Source organism: Chiloscyllium plagiosum, chromosome 43 (assembly GCF_004010195.1).
Source record: "Chiloscyllium plagiosum isolate BGI_BamShark_2017 chromosome 43, ASM401019v2, whole genome shotgun sequence".
In the NCBI taxonomy this organism is placed as follows: domain Eukaryota; kingdom Metazoa; phylum Chordata; class Chondrichthyes; order Orectolobiformes; family Hemiscylliidae; genus Chiloscyllium; species Chiloscyllium plagiosum.
Window position 1 is genome coordinate 7,839,442 of NC_057752.1, and position 27,990 is coordinate 7,867,431.

Consider the following 27,990-nt stretch of genomic DNA (forward strand, 5'->3'; position numbering starts at 1 on the left):
CTCAAGTCATTGGTTGGTGATGCACAAAGCCTTTCCATGTTATCTGAAAAATTAACAGACTCCTCATTAGCAGATTGGATGATTCTTGACTGTTGGTGAAAAAGCATGTTTAACCATTTGCAATGTTTTTATAATTATTCCCTTCACCATCAGGACAGATTACTAAAAAGTGCTGGAAAAATGGTTTGGAGAGGCCAGGGCAGGTGCAAATACTTGGTGATATGCTTCTCCCAAGGTGAGGCAGAAATTGGGCTTATGGGAGCACCACTTCCTATCCATTGTGGATAAAAGTCTGGTTAGCAGGTGTAAGGTACTGTCCATATTGCTGCACGTGGTGCAGGTCTGGCCCATTCCACTTCATCTGGAAATCAAAGATGGACCGTGTCCGCAGGGACACCATGTATAAAGCTCTAAGTAAGGAGGGGGAAGAACATACTCAACACTGCCATCATCCCCTGATGACCACCTTGGTGTACAGCTGCATCAAGCAATACATAGACCCTTGATATAGAAACACAAAGTGTCACTACATACGGAGGTTCTACCTGTCCCTGGTATTATGAAGAATGGGTGTGGCCTTGGCGCTACGAAATGGTCCAAGCAGCTGGAACGTTCTGTATCACTCGTCCTGCATGGAGAGATTTGTAAAGAAAAACATCTTTGACCACAAGTCCATCAGGCAATGCTCAGCATGTAGTGACCTTGAGCCCCTCGGGAAAAGGAAAGCGTGGTTCCTGTCATGTGGCTCCCTGAGCAGACTGTCAAAGTCATTTAGCAGAATGCCTGATTGCCAGAACTTTCCAACCAGTACCAAGATATAGCTTGGTTGGTGGTGAGAAGGCACTGGCTGTCAGATCTTGCCCAGACTCTCTGTGTCACCGCATGCTACCCTCAAAGCAGCTGAACTGGTGAAGAAACTGTCATACATCTCCTTCTGGAAGGTGCTTTTTGCAAAAAAAGTCTGGAGAGAGATGCAGTGGTTTTTGTCAAGGTTCACCCTGAGCAGCTCTGTGATACAGGACTCTGTGCTCTGTTCCCTGGAAAGCACACTGAAACAAACATCGAATGCACCTGGAGGATCATCAACTTGATGAAAGATGCAGTTTCATTTGTCCAAACCTGCTGGACTTCCAGCGTAAAGAGTTGATCTTGACCAAATTTTGCAGACTGGAACCTTCCTAGGAATAGGACTATGTGCTGAGGGATGCACTAAAGCTTGGGGCAATAGCTGCAAGACGAGTGGCATACGATCATCATCTAAAGTCTTTCAGCCAAAGTAGAATGGGGGCCCCTTCAGTTATCGGACTTTCTCAGTGCCTCAAATGTATGCAAATATAGTCTTGTATAAGTAAGAAATGTCTTTTTTTAAAAACAACTGCAGGGAATGAGTCGACTCTCGACTCTGATCTCCAGCACCTGCAGTCCTCTCTTTCTCCCAACCGCAAGGAATGCCAACTTTCCAAAGTTATTCATGTGCAAAGACTGCACAGAAATGCTTCAGTAACTGTGTATGCATATGAAGAGTTTTTTTATGAATAAAGTATATTTGTCCAATAAAATTAACTGAAAATGTTAAAAAATGAAAATAAACCCACTTTTTTCAATGTTTCTCTGATTTTTCTCATAGGTTGACAATGTCTGGGAAAAATCAATCTTTAATTCCTGAAGACTCCAGGGCAATCCTGGAGGGTTGGCAACCTATAACATCAAACAGAATGATCAACACATCAATAAGTCTGAGGAAGACCAGAATCTTAAACCATTCTTTCCAAATTTTGTGATCTGACATCCTGGGTTTATTCATTCATTTTCACTTTATTGTTAATACCAAAAGTAAATTAATTTTACATACTTGTCTTGTTCATTAATAATGAATTACATACAATGAGAAAAATGTTACAAAATTACTGAAATTTGTATTAAACTGTTCCCAGCAAACTTAGAATATCATTGAGTCTACCCTAAGTACATATTCTCGTCCATACATTAGCTCCTATGAAAACGTCTGATGGAAAATGGCACAAAGGAGTTCAGGAACATCAGAGGAATTGTATGCTTGTCCCTGAATGCATCCAGTAGTAATAATAACAAGGGCTGATCCTCATTGCTTATCAGACTTTTTACTTCTGCCAAAATTCACAGTTGCAAATGTATACTTCAAATCCAGAGACTTATCCAATTGCCAAAATTCTTGACCCATCAATTCATGTTAGACAACACAAATTTCACAATACTGTACAAATACATGGAACTGGTACATGAACGTTGGTCATCTGGATTGCCAGTAAGGTAGCAGATGTTATCTCTCCTTAACAGTCTTATGGATCGAGTACTATTACACTCTAAGTCAAACAAAAATGCTGCCAAAAGACCAAGGGCCAGTGACTATAAACAGTTGCCCTGCAACAGACTCCTCCGTTCTGGTGTCAACTGGGATGACTTTATTACATATTCAAATTAAAGGGGCATACTGGAATTAAGAATCTAACAATGACCATGAATCTATTGTCAATTGTCAGAAAAACCCATCTGGTTCACTAATATCATTCAGGAAAGGAAGCTGCCATTCTCACCTGGTCTGGACTACATGTGACTCCAGACTCCAGCAATGTGGTTGACTCTTAACAGCCCTCTGAAGTGGCCTAGCAAGCCATTCAGTTCAAAGGCAATTACAGAAAAACAATAAATGCTAGCCAACCAGCCAGCGATGCTCACGTCCCATGGGTGAATAAAATAAAACAAACACAACAATCTAGACTTTAATTAAAGCATAAAGAAAACGTGCAAATCAAATAATATAATCATGCCCAGTGTGCGCAATGCATGCCCACTCTCTAATGCCCACCTGTCATGGAAAGCTTCATGACACAACAAGTTTCGCTCACATTCCGCCGCTGGCAAGAGCTCGAAAGCAATCTCGCGAGAATTTGACAATCTCGAGCGGGTTGCCCCGGTGATGTTTTTGCTCCACGGTGGTTGATTGGACCATTCGGCGGAGAAACGGACCAATCGAGTACTCAATTTTTTTTAGGAACTGAACGGGAAGATTTAACTTTGGAAGAAGCGAGTCGCCGTGACCTGTGGGTTTAGCTAGCCGGTGCTGAACTCAACGCTACGATCAGAAAACGTAAAGCCGTCAGGAGAAGTTGTGCAGACAGTAGAGATCTTGATTATTTAAAAAAAACGAGCTTCGCCAATGATGGCTGCCGTGAGGGGAGAGTCAGGTTCGACCGCTCCCAGGTGAGTATATCCAGTAGGACCGATCGGAGCAGCCTTTTGTTGTTTCTTTCTTGAGACAGTCCCTGACCAGACATGGTTAGAATAACATTCCACCCGTCAGGTCAACCGTATTCATTTGTATCACTGATTTGATTTATGACGCAAATACATCGTGGTGTATGCACGTTAATATACAGTATGTTGTTGGGCTCAGTTCTTAAACGTAAGTACCCATGCTGATTGATGTAATTGTAGCAATCTCTCTTGGGGTGCTGGCCCATTTCGAGCACCACTCTAATCTAGACTCATGTGCCTTTCAGAATCGATTTGAGAGTAGCATAGACAAGAAACTTAACTTCAGGCCCACCTTGTTGATGTTTCCTGAGAGAGGGCGAGCGATGAAAAGAATGCAAATCTAAAATGCACAATGAAAATCAAAAAGTACTGGAAATACTCAGCAGGTCAGGCAATATCTGTGAAGAAAGAAAGAGTTAATATCTTAGATTGAAGAAATGATGTCCTGTTTCTTTCCAAAGATGTTGCCTTACCTACTTCCAGCATTTCCTTTTTTTCAAACTTCCAGCATCTGCAGTACTTGTGCCTTTGTGAGATGAGAAAATTGTAGGTTATGTCTACACAGAAAAGACTGGAAATGTGCAGGTCAGTTAGCATTTTTGTACAGAACAGTCAATATTTTGGGGTTGTATCTTTCTTCAAAACTTAGAAATCAGAAATGCGCACGCTTAATAAGATCAAGAAAGGAGGGGAAGTATTGTGGAATGGTGGTTGGATGGTGTAATGAATCACATCAGTCAACTACCTGGTGAGATGAACGTATGAGGAACGTTTTGAGGATTGTGGATATATACTCAATGGATTCTAGAAGGACTGGGGGGATCTAATTGAAACATGCAGAATACTGAATGGCCTTCAGGGTAGATGTTGGGAAGATGTTTCTATTGTAGGAGAGACTAGGACCTGAGGGCACAGCCTTAGAGTAAAGACCTTTTAGAACGGAGACAAGGGGAAACTTCTTCAGCCAGAGAATTAATTGAAATCATTGGTACAGAATGCTGTGGAGGCCAGGTCATTGCGTATATTTAAGACTGAGATAGATAGGTTCTTGAGTATCAAGGGTTACAGGGAGAAAGTGGGAGAATGACAAAACTTGAGAAACTTATCAGCCATGATTGAATGGAGCAGATACGATGGGCTGAATGGCCTAATTTCTGCTCCTATGTCTTATGGCCTTATGGAATAACAAAACATTAATTCAACTGTTTTCAGAGCAGTAAACAGCAATTCACAGCAAGTTAGCATGCAAAACACTGGTTATTAAGTTCTGCTAAGTCTTATCATACAATGAACGTTACGCTTTCCCCTGTCAGTTAGTCATATAACTCTCTTTACTTCACTCCTGAGTTTCAAACCTCAAAGCCTAGCAATGACTCACTGTCAGCATTCTGCTGAGAAATGATCACTCTGTTGCAATTTGCCAGTATCTCTGTTTAATTTCTAACCTGAGATTAGAAAAGGGTACTGCAAGCAAGAAAATAGACAAATGGATGTTGCAAGCTAAGTGGTGACACCTTGGGATTAAGCACATCATTTACTGGAAACAGACCATGGTCTGAGAGAGGATTTATGTATTTGGTACAGTGTGGCTTGGTATTTTACATAGAACATAGAACAGTACAGGCCCTTCGGCACTTGATGTTGTGCCGGCCTTTTATCCTACTCTAAGATCAGACTAACATCCTTGTACTATCTTTCAATGTGCCTGTTCAAGAGTTGTTTAAATGCCCCCAATGAATTTGACTCTGCTACCACTGCTGGCAGTGCATTCCATGCACCCATCACTCTGTGTAAAGAACTGACCTCTGACATCTCCCCTAAACCTTCCTCCAATTACCTTAAAATTATGCCCTTTCGTGATAGCGATTTCCACCATGGGGAAAAAGTCTCTGGCTATCCACTCTATCTATGCCTCTCAACATCTTGTACACCTCTATCAAGTCACCTCTCATCCTTTATTGCTCCAATGAGAAAAGCCCTAGCTCCCTCAACTTTTCTTCTTGAGACATGCCCTCCAGTCCAGGCAGCATCCTTGTAAATCTCCTCTGCACCCTCTCTAAAGTTTCCACATCTTTCCTATAATGAGGTGACCAGAACTGAACACAATATTCCAAGTGTGAATTAACCAGGGTTTTATAGAGCTGCAGCATAACCTCGCGGCTCTTCAACTCAAACCCCCTGCTAATGAAAGCCAACACACCATATGGCCTTCTTAACAACCCTGAGGGATTTTTGGGCATGGACCCCAAGATCCCTCTCTTCCTCCACACTGTCAAGAATCCTATCTTTAACCCTGTATTTGTTACGTCACAGAGTAAACTCCCCTGCTTAATTTGAAACCAGCAACACAGAAAAGATTTATCCTGTGCACTAATCTGAAAATTCGAGAAGCCAAGAACCAGTTAAAGTAAAAATTAACAACTTAATTTCTTAAATTATAACAGAGAATTATTAACTAACAACTATTTACAATTCCTTACTTTAACCTATCTGTTACCTTCCCTTCTATAATACTAATCCGATAAAACTCCTGATTATGATTTACAAAACAAAACTTTTTATCTCAAAACCAGGCATCTTTAGTTTTTTTCTGAATTCCAGTGTTCTTTTCTTCTTAGGGATTTCTGCTTCATAGGTTACTGATCGATTAAAGGTACTTTTTAAGAGAGCTATTTTTCGGACAGTCTTTACATGCTGGGGCTTGGCAGATCTCCTCTCAACTGTTCAGCTTTCCCCAGACTTGTACTCCCAAAGCATCGAATTGTGTCATTGGCTTTTAAGATTTAAACTTTTAATTTAAACTGACCTAATTCAAATCTGTTTTGTTGTTTCCAGGCAACCAGCTAATCGAGTTGTTTGACCAAATGTTACATTATATTTCTTTTCAGAACACTTGGTTCTGTCAGGTAGTTCTGTTGCTTTTAACTCTCTTAAAGGTACAGTACTCCCACATCTTCATAACATATTCTACATTCAAATTCAACCTTCCAAAGTGACTGACTTCACACTTTTCCAGGTTGAACTCCATCTGCCAGGTGTCAGCCTAGTTCTGCATCCTGTCACAGCCTCCACCAACCTTTGTGTCATCGGCAATCTTACTAACCCACCTTTCCACTTCCTCATCCAAGTCATTTATAAAAATCACAAAGAGCAGAGGCACCATAACAGATCCCTGCGGAATACCACTGGTCACCGAGCTCCAGGCCAAGTAGTTTCCTTCAGGCCACCATCCTCTGTCTTCTATGAGCCAGCCAATTCTGTATCCAGGCAGCCAGATTTCCCCATATCCCGTGCCTCTTTGCTTTCTGAATGAGCCTACCATGGCGAACCTCATCAAACACCTTGCTAAAATCACATCTACTGCTCTACTTTCATCAATGTGTTTTGTCACATCCTCAAAGAATTCAATAAGGTTTGTGAGGCATGACCTGCCCCTCACAAAGCCATGCTGACTATCTCTAATGGTAACTGCATATTCATTCTGTGATCTTGGCCAATCTGGTGGCAAGGGAGGAATCTATAAAGTTAATGCTTAAGAGACCTGGATCCCATGTTGACTTTGCAGGCAAAACGTGTGCAATACCACTCCAATTGTTAAGTACTTGATGAAACCTCCATGAATGTTATAGGTACCCATATGCTTGATGATCATTTTCAGTACACTGTTACCTGATAGAAAAGTAATCTGCCATCATTTTGTTTTGATATAGTGTGCAGTGTAATGCACTACAGAACTTGGTGCTGAAAATAACGGTCTGATCTTTTGGCAGAAATGAGTGTCTCAATCAAAAGGCTCGACCTGTGAAGCCAACTGTGGCCAACAAAGAAAACTGTCCAAGACCAGTGAGGCCAGAGAAAGGAGCTGCTGTGCATGGCAGTAGGCTACCTATACCGGTGAAAAAGTTAAAAGTGAAATCTGTTCCAGACTTCAAAAAGTTACATCAACAGTGGGATAAAAAATTTCTGAAGGTAAGGGTATTATCCAACACACATAACATTGCTATGCATTCAAGAGCTGGCTGATCTTTAATGTAATATTGGGGAAGTTTTTTTTAAATAGGGATATCCCCAGAAGTGGGACATGTTTCTGTACAGGCTTGGATTCTTTTCTCAAAAAGAGATGAACGGTTGGTGACCTGATAAGTCTTCAAGGAAATTAGCATTTGGTAGGGTAGGTGTATGCAAAGGAAAAGGAACATTTTAATAAATTAAACTTTAGGTCCCAATTATACCCATGAGGAAAGTTCGAATGTTCATCTCCTAAACCCAAGACATTTAATTTTAAAAGGATTATTGAGTTTTGGCAATCAGTCTTTCACTGAGGGGCTCTGGTGACACTGTTCTGTAGTAGGAAAGATTGAACAATTTATTTATATTACCTATTCCTTCAAGTGCTCCAATCTGTCCATTTTGTATACAAATGAGATCATCTTTTGACTTGGTTCTCCTGGTGAGAGCCATGTTTGCTGAGAGCATCTGTCAACATAACTTTTTTTTAATTCTCTCGTGGGCTGTGAGCATCACTGCCTGGGCTGGAATTTATTACCCATCTCTAGTTGCCCTTGAGAAGGTGATGGTGGGCTGCCTTCTTGAACAGCTGCAGTCCCACAATGTCCTTAGGGAGGGAATTCCAGGAATATGACCCAGTGATAGTGAAGGAACAGCGATATATCTCCAAGTCAGGATGGTGATTCCAAGTTACACATGGTTCTGTTGCCCGTGTATCTGCTCCCCAGTCCTTCCAAATGGAAGTGATTATGGGTTTGAAAGGTGCTGTCCAAAGTTCTTTGGTGAATTTCTGCAGTGCATCTTGTAGATAGTACACACTACTACTGAGTGTTGGTAGTGTAGGGAGTGGATGCTTGTCAGTGTGGTGCCCGTCAAGTGGGCTGCTTTGTCCTGGATGGTGTCAAGCTTCTTGAATGTTATTGGAGCTACGCTCATCCAGGTGAGTGGGGAGTATTCCATCACACTCCTGACTTGTGCCTTGTAGATGGTGGAGGCTTTGGGGAGTCAGGAGGGGAGTTACTCACTGCAGTGTTCCTAGCCTCTGACTTGCTCTTGTAGCCACTGTATTTGTATGGTAAATCCAATTGAGTTTTGGTCAATGGTAACACCCAAAATGTTGATAGTGGGGGATTCAGTGATGGTAATGCCATTGAATGTCATAGGGCAGTAGTTAGATTATCTCTTATTGGAGATGGCCATTGCCGAGCATTTGTATAATGCAAATGTTACTTGTACTGTGTGAGAATCAAGGTATATACATCAGCCAGTCTAGTTTTGGAGTCGACCCCCAAAGTAAAAGCCAAAGTCAAGAATACTACCTCAAAGAAGCATGAAAAGCATGATTTTAACCATTCAACAAGCTTGTCTTTGACAGGCTGTTCTGCAAATGATCATTGTAACCAAACAAGCAAAGTCTATTTCACAACTTATTTGAAAAAATGTATTCTGTATATGCTGTCTGTACATGATTTTTATTTTGTGGCACACAGTAAGGGCTATTAGTGGTGGGAATGATCATTTCAATTCCACTTTGATTTTGGTGTGCTGTGATTGACCACTCCTCAGCCAGATGGAAAATGAAATGGTTTTGTACACTGGATTTCACATGCTAGTCATCTTCCAGCTATGACTGTTTAATGAGATGCTGCCACCTGCTAAACCTTTTATGCTCTGATTCATATCAAGCAGGAGCTAGGTGCACATTGCCTGCAGCTCCCTTCCAAGTTGAGGTGGATTTTCATCTCTAAGTCAAGCTGGGTCAGAGGTGAATAGAAGTCTGTGTCAGCTGTGGCTCAACTGGTAGCACCTGCCTGTAAATCGCAAGGTTTTAGGTTCAAATTCCTCTCCAGGTTTTCAGCACATAAATCTTGGCTGATAATCCAGTGCAATGCGGTATTAATATTTCAAATAGATATCAAAATACAAGATTTTACAAAGCCCCCATCAATTTATTGAACATTATATAATGTTATTAGTTCAAAGTAAAACTGTTAAAATACAAATTTTCTACATGTTTGGCGACTGTTTTGCACTTTCCTAGCTGGTGGTTATTACGTGGAAGCAGTGTGAATGAATTTTGATCATGCATAATTGCAAACTGTAATGGGCTTCAGTCATCAACAAGACTACCTATAGAATTTAATCTCCCTCCAAGAATAATTGCTTCTTCTGTTTCGGAGAGAGTTTGGTATAAACATTTGGTGTATTGGTCACACCTGAGACTTGGATCATGCTTCCTTTTTCCCAATTCTATCCACAAGGTGTTAGAGGTTTCATGACTGCCAGTGTCCTTCTGATCACTTAATGGGGGAGTCATTTAAGTGTTAATTTAAGCATGCGTAGGACATTGTTTTTCCTTCTATGTGTTCAAACAATCCTAGCTAATCCTATCCTTGACTTGATGTCTGCATGAATGTTTTCCAGCACAAGTATTATTATATCTCTTCCGCCCTACCTCCTTCAGACATGGACATGCAATTTAGCACACCCATCACTGTCCTAGCGAAGTTGACAAAATATGACATTTAGGACCTCTGTTTTGTTTACTGCCGTGCCCCATACTTTGCAAGATTTTAGAATTACCTGAAATGTGTTTTACAATGACTAAGTTGACATGGAGCTGCCTTGTGTTCACTCTTCTGACTCACTAGGTTGAAATTAATACCGATGGATAATTTATAAAAATGGTAGTTTACAACTTAAATCTCGCTGAACAGAGAGAGACATATTGCCCCAGGTTTTGCCTTGCACTCATAGGGACAAACATAAAATTGCCAATTTCAAATGACCACAACAATTTATACGATAGGGGAAAAGGTTGATGATTAGTTAGTAAGTCAACTTTGGTTGGCTGACGTTTTGTCAAGGAGAAGGCAACAAGGAACTATAAACTCCCCAAATTCCCTGGTAATTCAACAAGGTGTAAAACGTTGTACTCAATCAGCCCAGGCTTGCAAGACCCAAAACAAAACATCTATTGATTAGATATGATTGGGCAACACTAACTGAACAATCCTGAGAATGCTTAAAAAAAGCTACTCCAGCAATTCATTGCAAGAGGATCAATTCTGTTCATAATGTATATATTTGTGTCTGGTAGAAGTGACATATATTTGTATGCAGGAACTCATTCTCTACAAACATAAAGAATATCTTTAAGGCTTGCACATTTTAGAATTACCCAGGAGCGTGGGGAACCTATAGTTCTCTGTGGCTTTTCTCCATACAATGTCTCAGCCAGTAAGAGTCAACTTGCCACCCAATCAGCTCACTCTTCTCCTTAAGTATAGATATTATAATTCCCTTGGACTCATCTGGACAAATAGAAGAATGCCAAATTTCAAACAAAAAGCATCAGCAACATTTTTCTTCTTTCAGAAAAATGGTGCTTAAATAAAACCTTGTAAAAAGACTTCATTACCTTGCATTTTGTGCACCACAATTTAGAACCTTTAAAACGAGATGTCTTTCTCAAGCATTCAAAATGTTTTCTTGAGTTAGCTTTGCTACAGTCCAGGTTATGTATTTGTATTCTAGACTGAGAATCTGCAGCAAATACTATAATGGAAAATTCCCTGCATTTAATTTCTTCTTTTGATTGCTTAATATGTGTCTAAATTGACAGGCTGAATTCACTGAATTGTCATGTTTTAATTTGAATGGTTTTATTCCAAAGGCAGTTGATAATTTATTGGATATTATTATACTTGATTTATTATTTTAGAAACAAACAACTGCCAAAAAGGCCTGCACTCAGCCAATTCCATTTACCTTCGCAACATCCAGGGGAGCCAAATCAACTCAGCCTGTGAGCACAGATCATAATATGCGAGTGACATCATCTGCAATAACCAAGAAAGAGTTGGCTGAATCTGAGGGAAGTTATCTAGTCGGTGCCAATAATGCAGTCGGAGCTACAGATCAGAGTGTAGTTGAATCAAAACCTATCCAGACCCAAGGCTGTCGGCTGACAGTTCACCAAGAGTGCAGAGACTTGGGTTCTAGCATTGCAACGCTGAAGCTTGACCAGAATGAGATGGCAAACAAAGAAAATGAGTAAGTATACAAAATAATTTCTTTTTCTCTCTCTCCTCAGTATTTGTGAAAGAGAGCAGTAAATCAAGTATACCATAATCTACTTAACCAGTATTTCATAAGGCTTCATTATTAATTACATGCATCTTTCTAAAATTAGTTTAATGTGTAAAGTCATGTAAAAGGCTGATTGGTAATAAATTGGTGGAATGTTGTACTATGACATGCTACTCTTTTTCCAGATGTATATGCTCCTGTGAATGTTGGTTAGGTCAGGTGGCTAGACTTTGATGCAGAATGATGCTAATGGTGCAGGTTCAATCCTTTTCCAAGCTTTGATAGTTCATGAAGGACTGCCTTCTTGTCTTGTCCCATGCTGATGTGATGTGTTGCCCCTCAAAGTATATCACCACTTGTTTCTTTCTAACAAAGAGAGATGCCTCTGGTTCTCTTGGACCATGGCTAATTATCTTCTATTTCCTGCACAAGCTGACTGCAATGTGGTCAACAGGGCACAAAGTGCTAATTCATGTACTATTAGAACAAATTAATTAGTGAAAATACAAATGTGAACTTTGATCTACTGTAAAATGAATTGGAGGTTGATCTTGTTGATTCACAGTTTGTCACTTTGTTGCCTTCAGCATTTTAAATTATCCTCCTTTATTTTTACAAGTGAGCCTAAACAGGTAGATTGTGAATCTGTTCCTGAACTAATAGCCAGAGGATAGAGTCCATTGCCTTCTAATTGTGTAATTGGGAAGAGGGTGATGTATCAATCTTCTTGAATTTGTTTTAAGCAGATAGAATGGCTTCAGCCAAACTACACAATATTAAGTTTAAAGCACAAACCTATATCATTCTTATCTTCCATAGCTGGTTATTGTATGAGAAATATTTTTAACATTGTGGAGTCCTCAAGTCATCAACTGCATTCAATGACCTTAAGCTTCTGGTCTGTCTGGTTTAGTACTTATGTTAATAATGGAGTTTCACTGTTCTTGGCTGTCTCCAGCTTTGTTCCTTGCCAGGCAAATATCACTCCAAGTAAAGCCGAGAGTTCCTACATTCAGAATTCAGCACCTGAGATCAAGCCGCCTTTGCCACCAGAAAAAGCACAACTAGAGGTCCTACGGACTAATACCATTAAACCAAATACAGGTATTTGGAATAAATACTTCAATGCAATCTCAAAGAAGGCAAAATGCATGTGGGGACATGTGTGATGGACCCATTATTTTAAGTGGGTGACCCATGTAACCTCCAGTTGACCCAAATATACAAAACTCAAGTTCACTTTCGTTAGGATTGCCCATCCTTTATTACCAACAGATGTGATTGGCAATGTGGAGAGAAGAATTGTGGAAGCTTTGCCCTATTCCCATGCTGTGACCTCCCTTGAGTCCCAACACAAAAGTTGAATAAAAGAGAGAAATTATATTGCTCAAAGTTTGGGAGAAGATTTGTAGCTCGGGGCTCGTTGTTGTAGTTCTGTTCGCCGAGCTGGAAATTTGTGTTGCAGACGTTTCGTCCCCTGTCTAGGTGACATCCTCAGTGCTCGGGAGCCTCCTGTGAAGCGCTTCTGTGATCTTTCTTCCAGCATTTATAGTGATTTGTATCTGCCGCTTCCGGTTGTCAGTTCCAGCTGGAGATACAGCTGAAGCGGCAGATACCAACCACTATAAATGCCGGAGGAAACATCACAGAAGCGCTTCACAGGAGGCTCCCAAGCACTGAGGATGTCACCTCGACAGGGGACGAAACGTCTGCAACACAAATTTCCAGCTCGGCGAACAGAACTACAACAATGGTGTTGCTTTTCAGCTGCCTTTAGGAAAAGCATAACTCTTGCTTCATGCTATTTGTCAGTGTCATTCTCTTATTGCTTGACTGAAGGTGTGGCTGTTTTCTGTTCTGCAGAAGAAAAAAAAGGTTCAATATTAATGATGAGTTTAAAATTTAAAATCCATTATTGTAGTAAATGAAAAGATGAAGCAAGAGTGTAAAATTGTACACTGTAAACTTGCTTTTAGAATAATAATATTGATTAAAAAGATTGATTTCAATTGTCAGAAGGTCTCTCCCATTTTGAGTCCTTCAGTCTTGTGGATTGCAACATAGTCCTGGAATCTAGATGAGGAGAAAGTGAGGACTGCAGGTGCTGGACATGAGAGTTGAGAGTGTGGTACTGGAAAAGCACAGCAGGTCAGGCAGCTTCCGAGGAGCAGGAGAATCGACATTTTGGGTTTTCCCCCCCCACCCCTTCCCATTTATCTCTCAGCCCCCCGGCCCACAAGCCTCATTCCTGATGAAGGGCTTATGCCCAAAATGTTGATTCTCCTGCTCCTCGGATGCTGCCTGACCTGCTGTGCTTACCCAGCAACACACTCTCAACTGGGATCTAGATGAGTTGAACATTGACTGAAAACTTGTGGCTCATTCACTACAAACGTCTGTGTGTCTAATAAATGGTAAAATTGTTCGCAGTGCAAATGCAATAATATTGGTATGGGATATTGACTTGAAAGTTTCAAATTCTAAATGTAATTGATAGGCTTTGCATAGATAACAAACTGAAGATAGCATAATAAAACTACTTGTCTGGTGCATTAAAAAATTCAGACGGTAAACGATCTAATGGAAAATTTCCAAGTCGTTTTGGCATAATTTGACCATCTAATCAGAGCACAATTTTGTGGAAAAATAGGGCAAATGTTGTTCATACCAAGTTCCACCTCCCATTCAGTTCTTTTCTCATTCGTTTATTTGCCATGGGCTTTTTGGGCCTTCCTGTGATGTGTCAGCCAAGTTCAATGTGACCAGGTTTTCATATTATAATGAGGGCTGTTGGCACTGCAGCACCTGGTTTCCTGTTTTTACAATCCAATCATAAGGTAAGTAAAATCTGAAAATTCAATTAGACTGACTTGTGAGGATGGGACCCAATTCCTCACCCTCTTCCCCACACTGAGAGCTTTTTAGTGTAGATATGGCACGTTGTCATTATTATAGAAGAGCGGCACAGGATGGAACAAAGGGGAATTGGACAGAATTTACTGCAAGGTCCATCTGAGCACATCTCTTTCACACCAGTGTATTACCCCACTTTCCCCTTCAAATAAATGAACATTTTTTCACCCACCCTCTCATTCTACATTGTAACAAGAAATCAGTCATTTTATTTTCTAATCAGCCTGTTAGAGATGTTATGACACACCCCTGGAGCAGTAGGACTTGAATCTGACCCTGCTTAAGCTGTTCAGAAATACCTCTGGAGCAGGTGAGACTTGAACCCAAGTCTTCTGACCCAGAGGTAGGGGCACTACCATTGCACCACAAGAATCCTAAATGAGAGGAGACTCACATGCAATGTTTTTTTAGTCAACCTGTTCATGGATGTAATCAGAGGTGGTTGGCCTTCTCATTCTCTACAGAAGAGGCATGGGTCTTGGCTGGCTGTCCTTTCATGACAATTGATCACTTTATATTGATGTTATTTCTGGACTGATACCAACTTTCATGTTTCACTGCAATGCTTGGCCTGCCCTCTCTGAACATGTGTTCCTGTGGCAGTATCAGGTGGGTGACCCCAGCTATTGTCATTCCACTGGATCCTTGATCTGTGTCCATTGATCAGTAAGATGGCTGAGTTAAAGGCAGCTAACAGATTCTAACATTCCCGAGAAACAACAGACTGCATTGCAGCTGCAGTGGTCTCCCCAGCCACCCACACTGATATCCTGATAAGGTGGAAACACCTATTGGTCTCTGGCCACTATTTAGGTGAGAGCCTGCAATAAAGTCCAGTGAACCTGACACCATCTCCATTGGTCCATTGTTCTGTAATTTGGCCAGCCTGCTCCATCAGTCTGTGCTAGATCATCAAAATGAAGGAAGTTGCCATTGACAGCGCTATCGAGTAGCCCTTGCTCAAGGAATAACCTCATTCTGTGAGTGATTTTTTTTTTAAGTATATTGCTGAAGACAAGAACTGTTGACTTAACTCTCACCTTTTAGTGTTGCACATCCTTGGATAGTTACTTGAGAGCCTTTATGCAGATATGCCATTAGCTGAGGATCAGTGGATAGCACTCATCACTTGAATTAGAATTAGCTATGCATACAAGTCTTAGTCCAGAGACTTCAGCACAAAATCTAGGCTGACACTTGTTACAGTACTGAAGAAACACTGCACTCTCAGAACTCACCTTGTTCGGTCCAATTTTAAACCAGAACCCTATCTTTCCCCCCCCCCCCCTCATATGGAGGGCATCTCATCTCTCATATAGGCATGAGAGAGCCTATGCCACTATTTTAATGAAGAACAGGGAAGTTCTTATGTATCCAGGCCAATATTTCTGTCTTAACCAATATTAATAAAAACAGATTGACTGACTGTTCATTATTGTTTTGCTGTATTGCTTTGTGCAAATTGGTAGCCGCTTATTTTCTGCATTACACCTGTGACTGCAAATGTGTTCCATTATTCACCACGTCCAGTTGCAACAATTGATGTTTATGACAAGTGGGCTCAAGGTGGGCTTGCTTGTGAAATTGCAGCATTTTGTTCACTTTTTATGTAGCAGCCTTGCTGTTTTGTTTGGCTGTATGTGACTTCTGCTAGTAATTCTTGCGCAAAAGATCAATGAAATATAAATCAAATGGTTCATAGGCTTAGTTATCCACAAAGATGGAATCTCGGGATGGCTTGGACTTTCTCTTCGTTCACAGATTGATGCCAGTTCCATTTGCAAACAATTTCTTATAAACCAAACATACCAATTCACTGCCATGTGTGGGGTATAATGCCTTCACTAATAATCCCGAAACAAATTGGAGAAGAGGTGAAAATATCTTGTGTGTCCTCACATTGGTTAAATTGTTCTCCATTTATGATACTAATGTGTAAAAATTCAAACTATTTTGGATGAAACAATTCACTTTGCTCGACCCTCAAAGTAATATTGTGCATGGATGACGGAGTTTGAATGCAGTATCAAATCAAGAGTCGTACTGAATGCCATTGGGTGTCATGTTCGTTTAAACTTCTTTTTAAAGGCACAATAGCTCACCAAATGTCAGATCTGTTTATCATCTGAATACTGTGATTTCCCACATGCATTTGCCTTTCACATTCATGATGGAATTTCTTATTCTCTTTCCGTAATGAGATATTAGAAGCAGCTCCCTCATCAAGTTGCAAAGTTATTCACGGCAAGCATGTTCTACATGGCTCTTCCCACAGCTGAATCTGCCGTTTTGTAACCATTTTGATTTTTAACCCCAACTATTTTTAAAAATTACCAATTTTCTTATTTCTCTCACATCAATCATCGAGATAAAGTGGTGTTATCTGTACAAATGACCCTTTATGCTTCAGATTCATGTTCTGAAATCATTTTACAATGGAAATTAATGTACTCTGGAATTCTCACAACAAAGAGACAAAAATGTGTTTCTGGCTGTTTTATATTATGTAGGCATTAAGATTGATAATTCAATATTCCTTTGAACCTCTTGAGTTGCAATATGTAGTGTAGTCCCAGTATGCTACACTTCCAAAAGTGATGTAAAATTTGGTGTTATGTTTCCATCATGGTGATTTGAAATAACTATTTTTCTGTATAATTGTAGACAATAGTGAAGATTTTGTGAGTAATCCAATGGCTCTACAGAGCATCCTATCGAATGTTGGAATTAATGTTTTTAATGTAACCAACCACAAACTCAGTCTGGCGCACACAATATCTATGAAAATGAATAACCAAAATCACGAGCCATCTAATCCAAAATCAGGTATTTTCCCCATTTTTGGTATCCCTTTTAAGCAACTTTTGAAATTTATTTCAAACTCAAAACATTGTTTAGATTGGAAACTGTAAAGTGACCATGGCTGTAGGTTTTATTTCATTATGTGGATTCTCTTGGTGTAGGTAATAACAATGGTATGACACTTGGGAATGCCCCATCAACTCTTGATGACAAGAATATTTTCAGCAACCTCTGTGGCAAACCTAGCATGACAATACGAGCCCCTGAGAAGGACAGTGCACTCCATTGCAAGTATCCTGCGCAAAGTCCATATGTGGTAGGTCACTTTGAAAAGAATGCAAAAGGTATTTGCTGCAAGAAATCGCACATTCTATGTTTGTAAGCATTTTATGTTATGTTGGTTGGAGATCTTTGTCACAATTACCACTTGTACTGATTTACAAACAAAAACTTCTTAGCAAAAAAGAAAACACTGCTATGTTGAACTTTACCAGAGCTACTCAAGTCACCAGGGCTACTCAAGTAACCGTGGTATACAATTTTAGAGGCGGTTTCTTTTGGCTCATGCATAAGGTCCAAGACCAAGCTGTAAAACAAATTTGTAGCAAAGAAGGGCAATTATTATGGGGAGCTGGGATTCCTTGAAAACAATGTTGAGTTCGTGGTAGGCTTGATTCTCAATCCTACATGAGCTCTGCATTAAGGTGTTGGTGGAATATGGTTGATTATAAGACATTGGACTTGCAATATAGAATCTTTTGAGGTGGTTAGCATGCCACAAGTCATTCTTCCCACCACAAATGAAGGACATTTCTTGTATAGCTGATAAGGTGATTTTAGGATTTTTTTTCTCTTTCATTCATTCATTGAATGTGGGCATCACTGGCTGGGTCAGCATTTATTGCCCATCCCTAATTGCTCTTGAGAAAAATGGGAGTGAGCTGTTTGAACTGCTGCAGTCCATTTGTTATAGGTACACCCACAATGCTATTGGGAAGGGAGTTCCAGGATTTTGACTGAGTGCTGATGGAATGAAGAAAGACCCTGTGTTTCCCAAAAAGCCATCACCAAAAAGCTGGACTGTTCAATATGGCACTTAATTTGATTCAGTTGCAGGGAGCTGAAAACATTTCTTTTCTGTGTCTCCAATAAGTATAATTAACATTTCTTGGGGTATGAAATGTACCCGTACTGTACTTTAGCATCTGCTATCATTCATTTTTTTTGTGGCTTCTTGCTGTGAAGTACCTGGTACATGCTATCCACTTCAGGAACTGCACTGCATTAAAACACTTGTGGAAACCCTCTGTATGCAAATTAGCTACCATGTTTTCTACATTATAACAGGAGTTACATTTCAAAAGTACTTAATTGACTGTTAGTTGTTTTGGGACATCCTAAGATTGTGAAATGTGGTTTAAGTATCTAATTTTCTTTTTGTCTGCATCTACTGATCAACTGGCAATTAACTTTCTTGAAAAAGAATCTCTTTGTAATTATATATGGGAGATTGAAAGAGAGACCATCTTCTGTAGCATTCATTTAATCTGATACCATGCAGCTTGTATTACTTCAACACACTGTTAATGATTGAACAACTAACATGTCTCCCTTCTTCAAAAAAAGACATGTTGTTGAAGTTTGACTCATTAGGACAGAGTCGAAAGAATACCAAATCCCAAAGGGGACAAATATTGTCCTGCATGAGAAGAGGGTGCTGATTGGTTGGTAGAGGTGTTGCCATGGAGAATGTACCAGGGAACAGTTAACTGTCAAGCTTTTGTTTAAATTCAAGCACTGCAATTCAACTCTGATTCTTAAAGGCATGAAGACACTGAGTACATGAAAGTGTAACTAGCTGATATAGCACACATTGTAGGACAGCTTGAGTGATTTTCACATAGGTAAAAACAAGGACTGCAGATGCTGGAAACCAGATTCTAGATTAGAGTTGTGCTGGAAAAGCACAGCAGTTCAGGCAGCATCCGAGGAACAGGAAAATCGATATTTCGGGCAAAAGCCCTTCATCGGGATTTTCACATGCAGCACAAAAGTCTGGTAGCAGCGCAAGGCCTTGGGATCAACCCAGACATACATACCTGTCTTAAAAACAGAAAATTCTGGAGAAACTCAGCAGATTTGGCAGCATTTGGGGAGAAAGAACCAGAATTACTGTTTAAAGTACAACTTGACACTTCAGAGCCGAAGGAAGTAATATTAGTTGTAGAGAAGTGATGTAAATTCAGACTAGATGTTAATAACAGTCTATATAGGTCATCTCTGAAAGCATAGTCATGAATACAAGACACTAGAAGGAGGTGGGGGGAATAACATGTAGGACAGAGATCATGGTCTGAAATTATTGAACTCAAATGTTGAGTCCAGAAGGCTGTAAAATGCCTAAGTGGAAATTAAGGTGCTGTTCGTCCAGCTTGCATTGGGCTTTACTGGAACACTACAGTAGTCTAGAACAGAAAATGTGCACATAAGAGCAAAATGGTGTATTAAAATGGCAAGTACTGGAAATCTGGGCCATTTTTACAAGCGCAACATAGGTGTTCTACAAAATGGTCACTAAGTCTGCATTTGGCCTCTCAATGTTGAGGAGACTGCATTGTGAGCAGCAAATACAGTCAACTAAGTTGGAAAGAAAGTACAAGTAAATGTTTGCCTCACCAGGAGGGGTGTTGAAAATATGCTTCTATTGTATTTTTCTGAGCAACCTTGTTCAAAAATAATTTGTAAAAATGTTTTTGGACTTGTGTAAGAGCAATAACCTGTCTGATGTGTCCACTAATGTATGAGCTACCCAAGACACACCAAAAATGATGTTCCTTTTTGTCCTATCATGTCTATGACTGGTTCTGCACAACATGAATTGGCTAAATTGTTGAGTGAGTTGCTATGAATAGTTTGGGATGGATCTTCCACAGAAATGGTAGAGGGTTTCTTCACCTTCATGAAGACCAATCAGGGCTTGCAAATTGATACCAATATTGTTCTTGTGTGTTTGTTTGCTTTTGATAACCTATTTGCTAGTATACCACGTTACTATTGTCATGGTGGTTGAGACAATTGTCTGTATTCGTTGAACGTATCAACTTAACTCAGGCAGCTGGAGTTCAGTTTCAATGACATAATCTATGCATGAATAGATTGTGTTGCCATGGGATTCCCTCTAGATACAGTTCTCACTAACAACATCGTTGATTGCCACAGGAAACCTTATATCGTGAGGCACAGACAACAGTGGGTTAGTGTCTTCCCAACTGGCTCCCAATAACTCTGAAATTTGCTGCATGCAGCTTTATTGGTATTTAATGCTAGAAAGCTACATTTTTTGCTATCTAAATTCCAAGCCTTGGCTTTTGCCACAAGGTTAGCTAGGTGGACGTGACAGGATATGAATTCCCTGATTGCACCGGTTAACAGTCCCAATCAGGAAAACTTGGCTGACACATAAACAGGAGTGTCAGAGATTCTGCTCATTCTCGGAGCTGGCTCTGAGGGAGCTGGGTCAGTGTCAAGGACTTTCCACCTGTAAATAAAGTATGACTTGGTGATGGGATACTGACCTCTGAAGTTATTTCAGTGGCAACAAGAGAAAAGCACGGTCCTAAAGAAATTCACTTGCAATAGTTATTTTTTGAGTTGTATCAGCATTTCTGGCATCATGCTATTATTTGGGAAGCTTGACTCATTCGATTCTGCCATCGAAGATTGGGCCCAGTATGTGGAAAGAATGCATTATTTTTTCTGGGCAAATGACAATGGGGCAGATGAAAAGCAACAAATAATTCTGACACCTTGTGGACCCACAGCTTTTTCAGTTATTAGGAGCCTAACTTTCCCTGAGATACCAGGTAAAACTTTTTTCAAAAATTGATAGATTTAGTTAAGGAATATTACAGCCCCAAGCTACCTCCTGAGACACTACTGGTTTGACCCTGCAATTCGAGAACCAGGGGAATCCATTTCGAGATTTTTGACTAGATTAAGACAACTACCAGAGGCATGTGACTTTGGTTTAACCCTTAATGAGATGCTGAGAAACTGTTTGTTTGGTACGTGGGATTAATGATGTAACCATGCAAAACCTCCTACTAGCTGAAGCCCAACTGCACTTCAAACAGTCCCTACAACTGGCTTTATCATTGGAAAATGCAGCAAGTGGAGCATATGAGTTATAGGGTATTCTGATGGAAATGACACCTTTGCCAGCCCGACTGAGCTTGGGGAACACCACTTGAGGTGAAAGCAGTTGCACAGCCTCACTCAGGAACAGATCCTGAACAGAGGGGCCCACAGTAAAACCCCAAAACAAAGCCAAGCCTCAGCCAAATGGTTAACATTTTCTTCAGGATCTGGGCTGGTAAGCCATTGTAGTTGCTGCCAGTATGTGAACTTGAGACAACAAAAGAGTCCCACTAGACCTAAATGAAGTAAGAGAACTCAGGCCAGTATCCAGGAGAGTGCACACCCTGGAAAATCATCCTACATCTGGTCTGGAACAGTTAAATTGCTTAGCAACATCCAAATCAGAACCAATCAAAATAAACATCTGGTTAAATGGTCACCCAGTTCAAATGGAGGTTGATACTGGTGCAGCTGTATCAGTGATTACAGAATCAGTCTTTAACAAAATTCACTCTGGACTCCAACCCTTAGGTTTGTGCAAGACCTCGGCTAGACTGAGAACTTATACCAGGGAACCTTTACAGATGAAGGGTACAACTTCGATTCCGGTCTCTAATGAGAAGCAGCTGGTTTCGTTCCCACCAATTGTAGTAAAAGGCTCAGGCCCTAGCTTGATGGAGTGAAATTGGTTGAGAAAGATTCACCTTGATTGGCCCCACGTTTTCCAATTAGAAAATGGCTGCCTGAGTGAAGTCCTAATTGAATACTCGGAAGCTTTTCAGGAGGTTTTAAGGACTATCACAGGAGCCAAGGCCACCTTATGTGTTGACCAGGAAGGAATTCCACAATTCTGCAATGCCCGCACAGTGCTATTTGCCTTATGTGCAAAAGTAGAGTCAGAAATCAGGAGGCTGGCAAGTGAAAGAATCATCAAACCAGTGTAGTTTGCATAATGGGGAGCACTCGTTGTACCAATTATGAAGCCCAATGGGTCGGTTTGTCTTTGTGTGGATTTGAAACAAATGGTAAACAACTTTTCACAGCTGTATAAATACCCAATCCCTCGCGCAGAGGATTTATACACAATGCTGGCAAGGGGAGCTGTCCTTCATGAAGCTAGACAAGCCATGCATACATGCTGGTGTGAAGGATGCCTCAGAGAGGGTACAGAGTATTCTGAAAGGGGAGAGTGACCAGCAAGAGGTAGTTGTGCATGTTGATACCATCGACATAGGTAGGGAAAGGGATGAGATTCTGTCAAGACAGTATAGGAAATTTAGGCAGGAGGTTAAAAAGTAGGTCCTTGAGGGTAGTAACATCTGGACTACTACTGGTGCCACATGCTCGTGAGAGTAGGAATAGGAGGATAGAGCAAATGAATGCATGACTGAGGAGCTGATGCAGGGGGTGAGGAGTCACGTTTTTCGATCATTGGGATCTCTTCAGGGGAGAAATGACCAATTTAAGAGGGACGGGTTCTGCCCAAATTGAAAGGGACCAATATCTTTGTAGGGAAATTTGCTGGTGCTACTCGGGAGGCTTTAAACTAGTAATTGAGGGTGGGGTGGTGGGAATCAATGTGATAGTGAGAAAAGGCTGAGGCTGGTACAATAGTTAAGGGAGAACGAGTCAAATAGTCAGGGCAGACAAGAGCTTGGCAGAGAATGAGTTAAGACTGGTAAATTAAACTGCATTTACTTAAATACAAGAGGCCTGACAAGTAAGACAGATAAACTTAGGGTATGGTTAGGAACATGGGACTGGGATATCACCGCTTTAACAGGGACATGGTTCAGGGATGGACAGACTGCCAGTTTAATGTTCTAGGGTATAGATGCTATAGGAAGGATAGAAAGGGGGCAAGAGTGATGTGGGGGGTGTGGTGTTCTTGCTTCAGGATAACATCATTACGGCTGTACTTAGGATATTCCTGGAAGATATTCCTGGAAGTGAAGTTAAATGGACGTAACTTAAGAAAGGGATGATCACCTTGTTGGAATTGTATTATAGAACCCCCATCCCACCACCAATAGTCAGCAGGAAATTGAGAAGCAAATTTGTAAGGAGGTCTCCGATATCTGTAAGAGTGTCTGGGTTGTAATAGTAAGGAATTTTAACTTTCTAGACATAGACTGGGATTGTCATGGTGTTAAGGGCTAGGATAGGAAGGAATTTAAGTGTGGACACACAAACTTTCTTTTTCAATCTGTGGATGTGCTTACTAGAGAAGGAGCAATACTTGACCTTCTATTGGGAAATAAGCAGGGGAAGTAACTGAGGTGTCAGCGGGGGAGCACTTTGGGACCAGTCACCATAATTCTATTAGTTTTAAAATAATTATGGAAAAGGATAGACTGGATTAAAAAGGTAAAGTTTTAAATTGGAGTCGGGCCAATTTTGACAGTATTCGACAGGAACTTTCAAACATTGGTTGGGGGAGGCTATTGACGGGTTGGGAAGTGGGAGGCATTTAAGAATGAGATAATGAGAATTCAGAGACAGTATGTTCCTGTTAGTATGAAGGGCAAGGCTGGTAGGTTTAGGGAATGTTGAATGACTAGAGAAATTGTGGCTCTGGTCAAGAAAAAGAAGGCAGATATTAGGTATCAACAGCTGGGATCGAGTGAATCCCTCGAAGAGAATAACTGCAGTAGAAGTTTACTTAGGAAGGAAATTATGAGGGCACAAAGGAGACATGATATAGCTTTGGCAAATAGAGTTAAGGAGAATTTAAAGAGAATCTACAAATACATTAAGGGCAAAAGAGTGGCTTTGTGTGTGAGAAATCTTGTCTCACTAACTTGACTGAGTTTTTTTGAAGAGGTGACAAAGAAGATTAATGAAGGCAGAGCAGCTGACATTGTTATACTGTGTATAGCTGTAATGTAACTTTTTTTTTCTCGTCATTCCTCTATTCTGTAACTAAGGATTGTCCTGAGGTACTCTGTACCTAAGATAGTGCCATGTGTTGGTGTTTTTGTTACACTGTAACTAATCTGCAACTGAAGAAACTGTATCTTTGTACCTAAGATGGGACTGTGACTTAGAAACTTTTCATTGTACTCATTTCAGTACATGTAACAATAAAGCTCATTCAATTCAAATTCCAGCTTTAAACATTTATACAATTCCCTGTGTTTTTCTTTGCATAACTATTCATGTTTCAATAGGCGCACTATGCTTGTGGTGGATGCTAGCAATCAATGGTGTCTCCTAGTGAAACTTGCAAAGATTTGATTTTCTGTAAAACTATATTTTTTGGGATGTTTTCCTGCTGTTTTCTTTTCAAGAACAAAAAGTGACTGACTGAGAACAAGTATAGTTACCATTTTTGTTCTAACTTTCTGTTTTCTCACAGATGGGAAGATCATCATACATGCCCTGCAATCGTCCTACACTTCCTCTTGCCTGGGGCCGTGCCTCCTGCATAGCTAAGCTGGGTACCAGAGGTAAGCTGCTGTAAAAAATTGCTATATTCCATGTGTAAAATGTGATATGGTGGATTGGGAATAACAGTCCATTTTTTTCACAGCCTCATCCTGAACCATCTCCTTAATTTTTTTTCTTCTTCTTCTTCCATTTTGTTAACTGTCTTGACTTGTCGACTTGCAGAAGAGAAAGCTTGTGGTCCAAAACTACTGTATGACAATATAATTTGTATTCTTCATTTTAAAAAAAAATCTTTTTAGTCCAAAAATGACCAATGGTGCCAACTAATGCTCCTATTTGTAAAAATATCCAACTACTTTTAAATGGATATTTTTGACCATGTCAAGAGCTACGCCTATTATCTCCACATCAAGAACAACCTAATTCCTGAGAGTAATTCCTTGCTGAGCAATCTAGGAAGAAGAATGATTTGCCAACCAGTGTTCTACACTAAACCATTCTGCACAAAATCTGGTCATACTGTAGTGCAGCCTAACCCTGGTACTGACCTGTACGAATCTTCTTGTGTAGATTTGGGATCAGTGCCTTTATGTCACTCTCTTCAATCCAGTAATTGTAAAGATTCCCCTAATGCTGTACACCTAGTTAAGGTCAGTTTCAACTGATGACCTTTCCAATAAATGCATCTTTTGCAACTACAGGAGATGAACTATGTAATAGGAATCCTGATGCATGTAATCTTTGAGAACTTGTGGTGTTTAATATGCAGATGGCAAATTGTAGACTTGCCCTTCATTTTTGATACTGATTCAAACCTTGGTACAGGCACCCACTGGTAGAAAATCACTTTGAGCTCACTCCTTCTTTTATTACTGACTAAAGTTGTAGAATGCATAATCTAGCTATCTAGAATTGGGAAGGATGAACTCATTTATTCAGGCACTTGGAGATCTAATACTCTTTTGTTGACCAACTTCTGTATATTCTTAAAGCAGAAATGTATCACAGAAATATTAGATGCCAGTAAGGAATCTCTTCTGGACTTGGAATTTTCCTCAATGCAAGGTTTACTTTGGGCTTGATTTTTAACTCTAAATGAAAAAATTGAGACCTGAACAAGATAGTATGCTGGGCCCTGTAGGAAATGAGTTGAATGCTCAAAAGCTGCAGCAAATGTTTATAACCATGACTGCGTCATTCTATCAAATTTCACTTGATCAAATGTACTTTGGCAAAGTATCGACTTGTAGTCCCCATTGCTGAATAGGGACCTATTTTATGTTTGAGTATCTTTTTCTCATGATCGTTTTTTTTTTGCAGTTTGAACTTCTTTTCCTGCAATAGAGAAATTACCTTCCTTTATTAATGCATTTGTATTTGAGCTCTCTTTCTTGACTAGTTGTATAACATTGTATTGGCAAGGTGTCAGTCAGGCCACGAGACTCAAATTTTCACTAATTGTGACTTGACTGCAGACCAAAAGCCCAAATGATGTTGACCAAGAACTCAATCTCTATTATAAACCTATCTTTATCCCAGCTGTGTGTCTACTCTTAGATATCTTTTGTGCTTCTCAACTTTGTTCAGTCTCTCATTTCTGACACTAAATTGTGAAGTGTTCAAAGAACTGCAAAAGTACATTCACTTTCTGTAACTTCTGGTAAAAGAGATTTAATACTTTTGCTATTTGCTTTCCTTTTCAGGTGCAGGTACTGAAATAAGTTCTCCAAGTTCCATTCTTCAACCAATCAAATTATATAACCAAGTTAGCAGTAGACTGCACTTTTCATCCCAGAAGGCAGCCAGATGTAAACCAGATGGCCGGGACTTCAACTTGGTCTGTATATGTCTCTGGATAATGGTGATAGACTATCAAACATCTCTGTATTCTTTGAAAATGATTTGGAGATGCCGGTGTTGGGCTGGGGTGTACAAAGTTAAAAATCACACAACACCAGTTTATAGTCCAACAGGTTTAATTGGAAGTACTAGCTTTTGGAGCGCTGATAAAGGAGCAGTGCTCCGAAAGTTAGTGCTTCCAATTAAACCTCTTGGACTATAACCTGGTGTTGTGATTTTTAACTTCTTTGAAAATGAGCAGGACAATAGTTTGCGGAAACATTTCAACTGCCCACCCCTGAGCTTACAAGAGCAATGTGCTAAGGTGGCCTTGTAAATTATAAATTTGCTTGTACTCCCCTTCACCCTGCACTCCCAGTCCTCAAAACACAGCGTATCTAATCTAGGTGGTAGCTGGTTACAGTGGAAAGTTCAGAACTAAATTAGGCTGTTCATATTGAATCTAAACTCCGATTAAACTTTCGGGAGATTCCTGTGGAAGTCAGGTATCCTTTCACTCCAGAGTCAGCTATATGTGTTCTTTCTGAAATGACTCCGCAGATGCCGATCTACTGTCACTAAGTAACCCTTAATTTGTATGAGAAGAGTCCTAGACACTGGTCCAGCTTCCTCCGCTCTCAGTGAACAGAACCTCTGACACTCCTATTTCTATCTGTCAGCCAGAGCTTCCTGATTGAACCAGGTTAATAGTTCCAAACAGGGAATTCCTATTCTGAGTTCTATCTGGCTGACCTTGTTACAATCACGACACTTTTTCCTTCCTCGTAGCTCATCTTGAAATTATGTTTGGAAAAAGCTGACCATCCTGTCCATCAAGTGGCACTGGAATACCAAAACAGACAGAAATCATAGAACCCCTAGAGTGTGGAAACAGGCCATTTGGCTCAACAAGTCCACATCGATCCTCTGAAGAGTATCCCACCCAGATCCATTACCCTCCCCTATTACTTTACATTTCCCCCTGACTAATGCATCTAACCTACACATCCCTGATCACTATGGGCAATTTAGCATGGCCAATTCACCTAACCTGCACATCTTTGGACTGTGGGTGGAAACCAGAGCACCTGCAAGAAACCCATTTTTTCAACCCATTGTTTCTACTTTTCATCCTATAGGAAATACAAACTTAATTGGATTCACTGCTGCTCTGTTTTGAGGTGAAGATGTTATACAACTATTATGTTGTACATCTTGTACAAGAGCAACTGTTTTACTATGTGCCTCTTAGATGAATCAGTTGTCTCTCAGTGAAATTAACCCTCTACAAATTTTTGTAAACTTGAGTTTTGTGAAATCTTCTTTGAACGAAGAGTTCCTATTTATCAATTTATTGTTCTGGGTCCTCATCACCAACTACTTGGGATTTATGGGTCTTTCATGAAAGGAAAATGAGTGCATTTGATCTTCTCTGTTTTGTATAACAGCTGTGCAGTTCTGAGTTTAAAGCATCGCTCTCAAATTGATCTTTGGATTCAATGGCTGTTCTGAGTA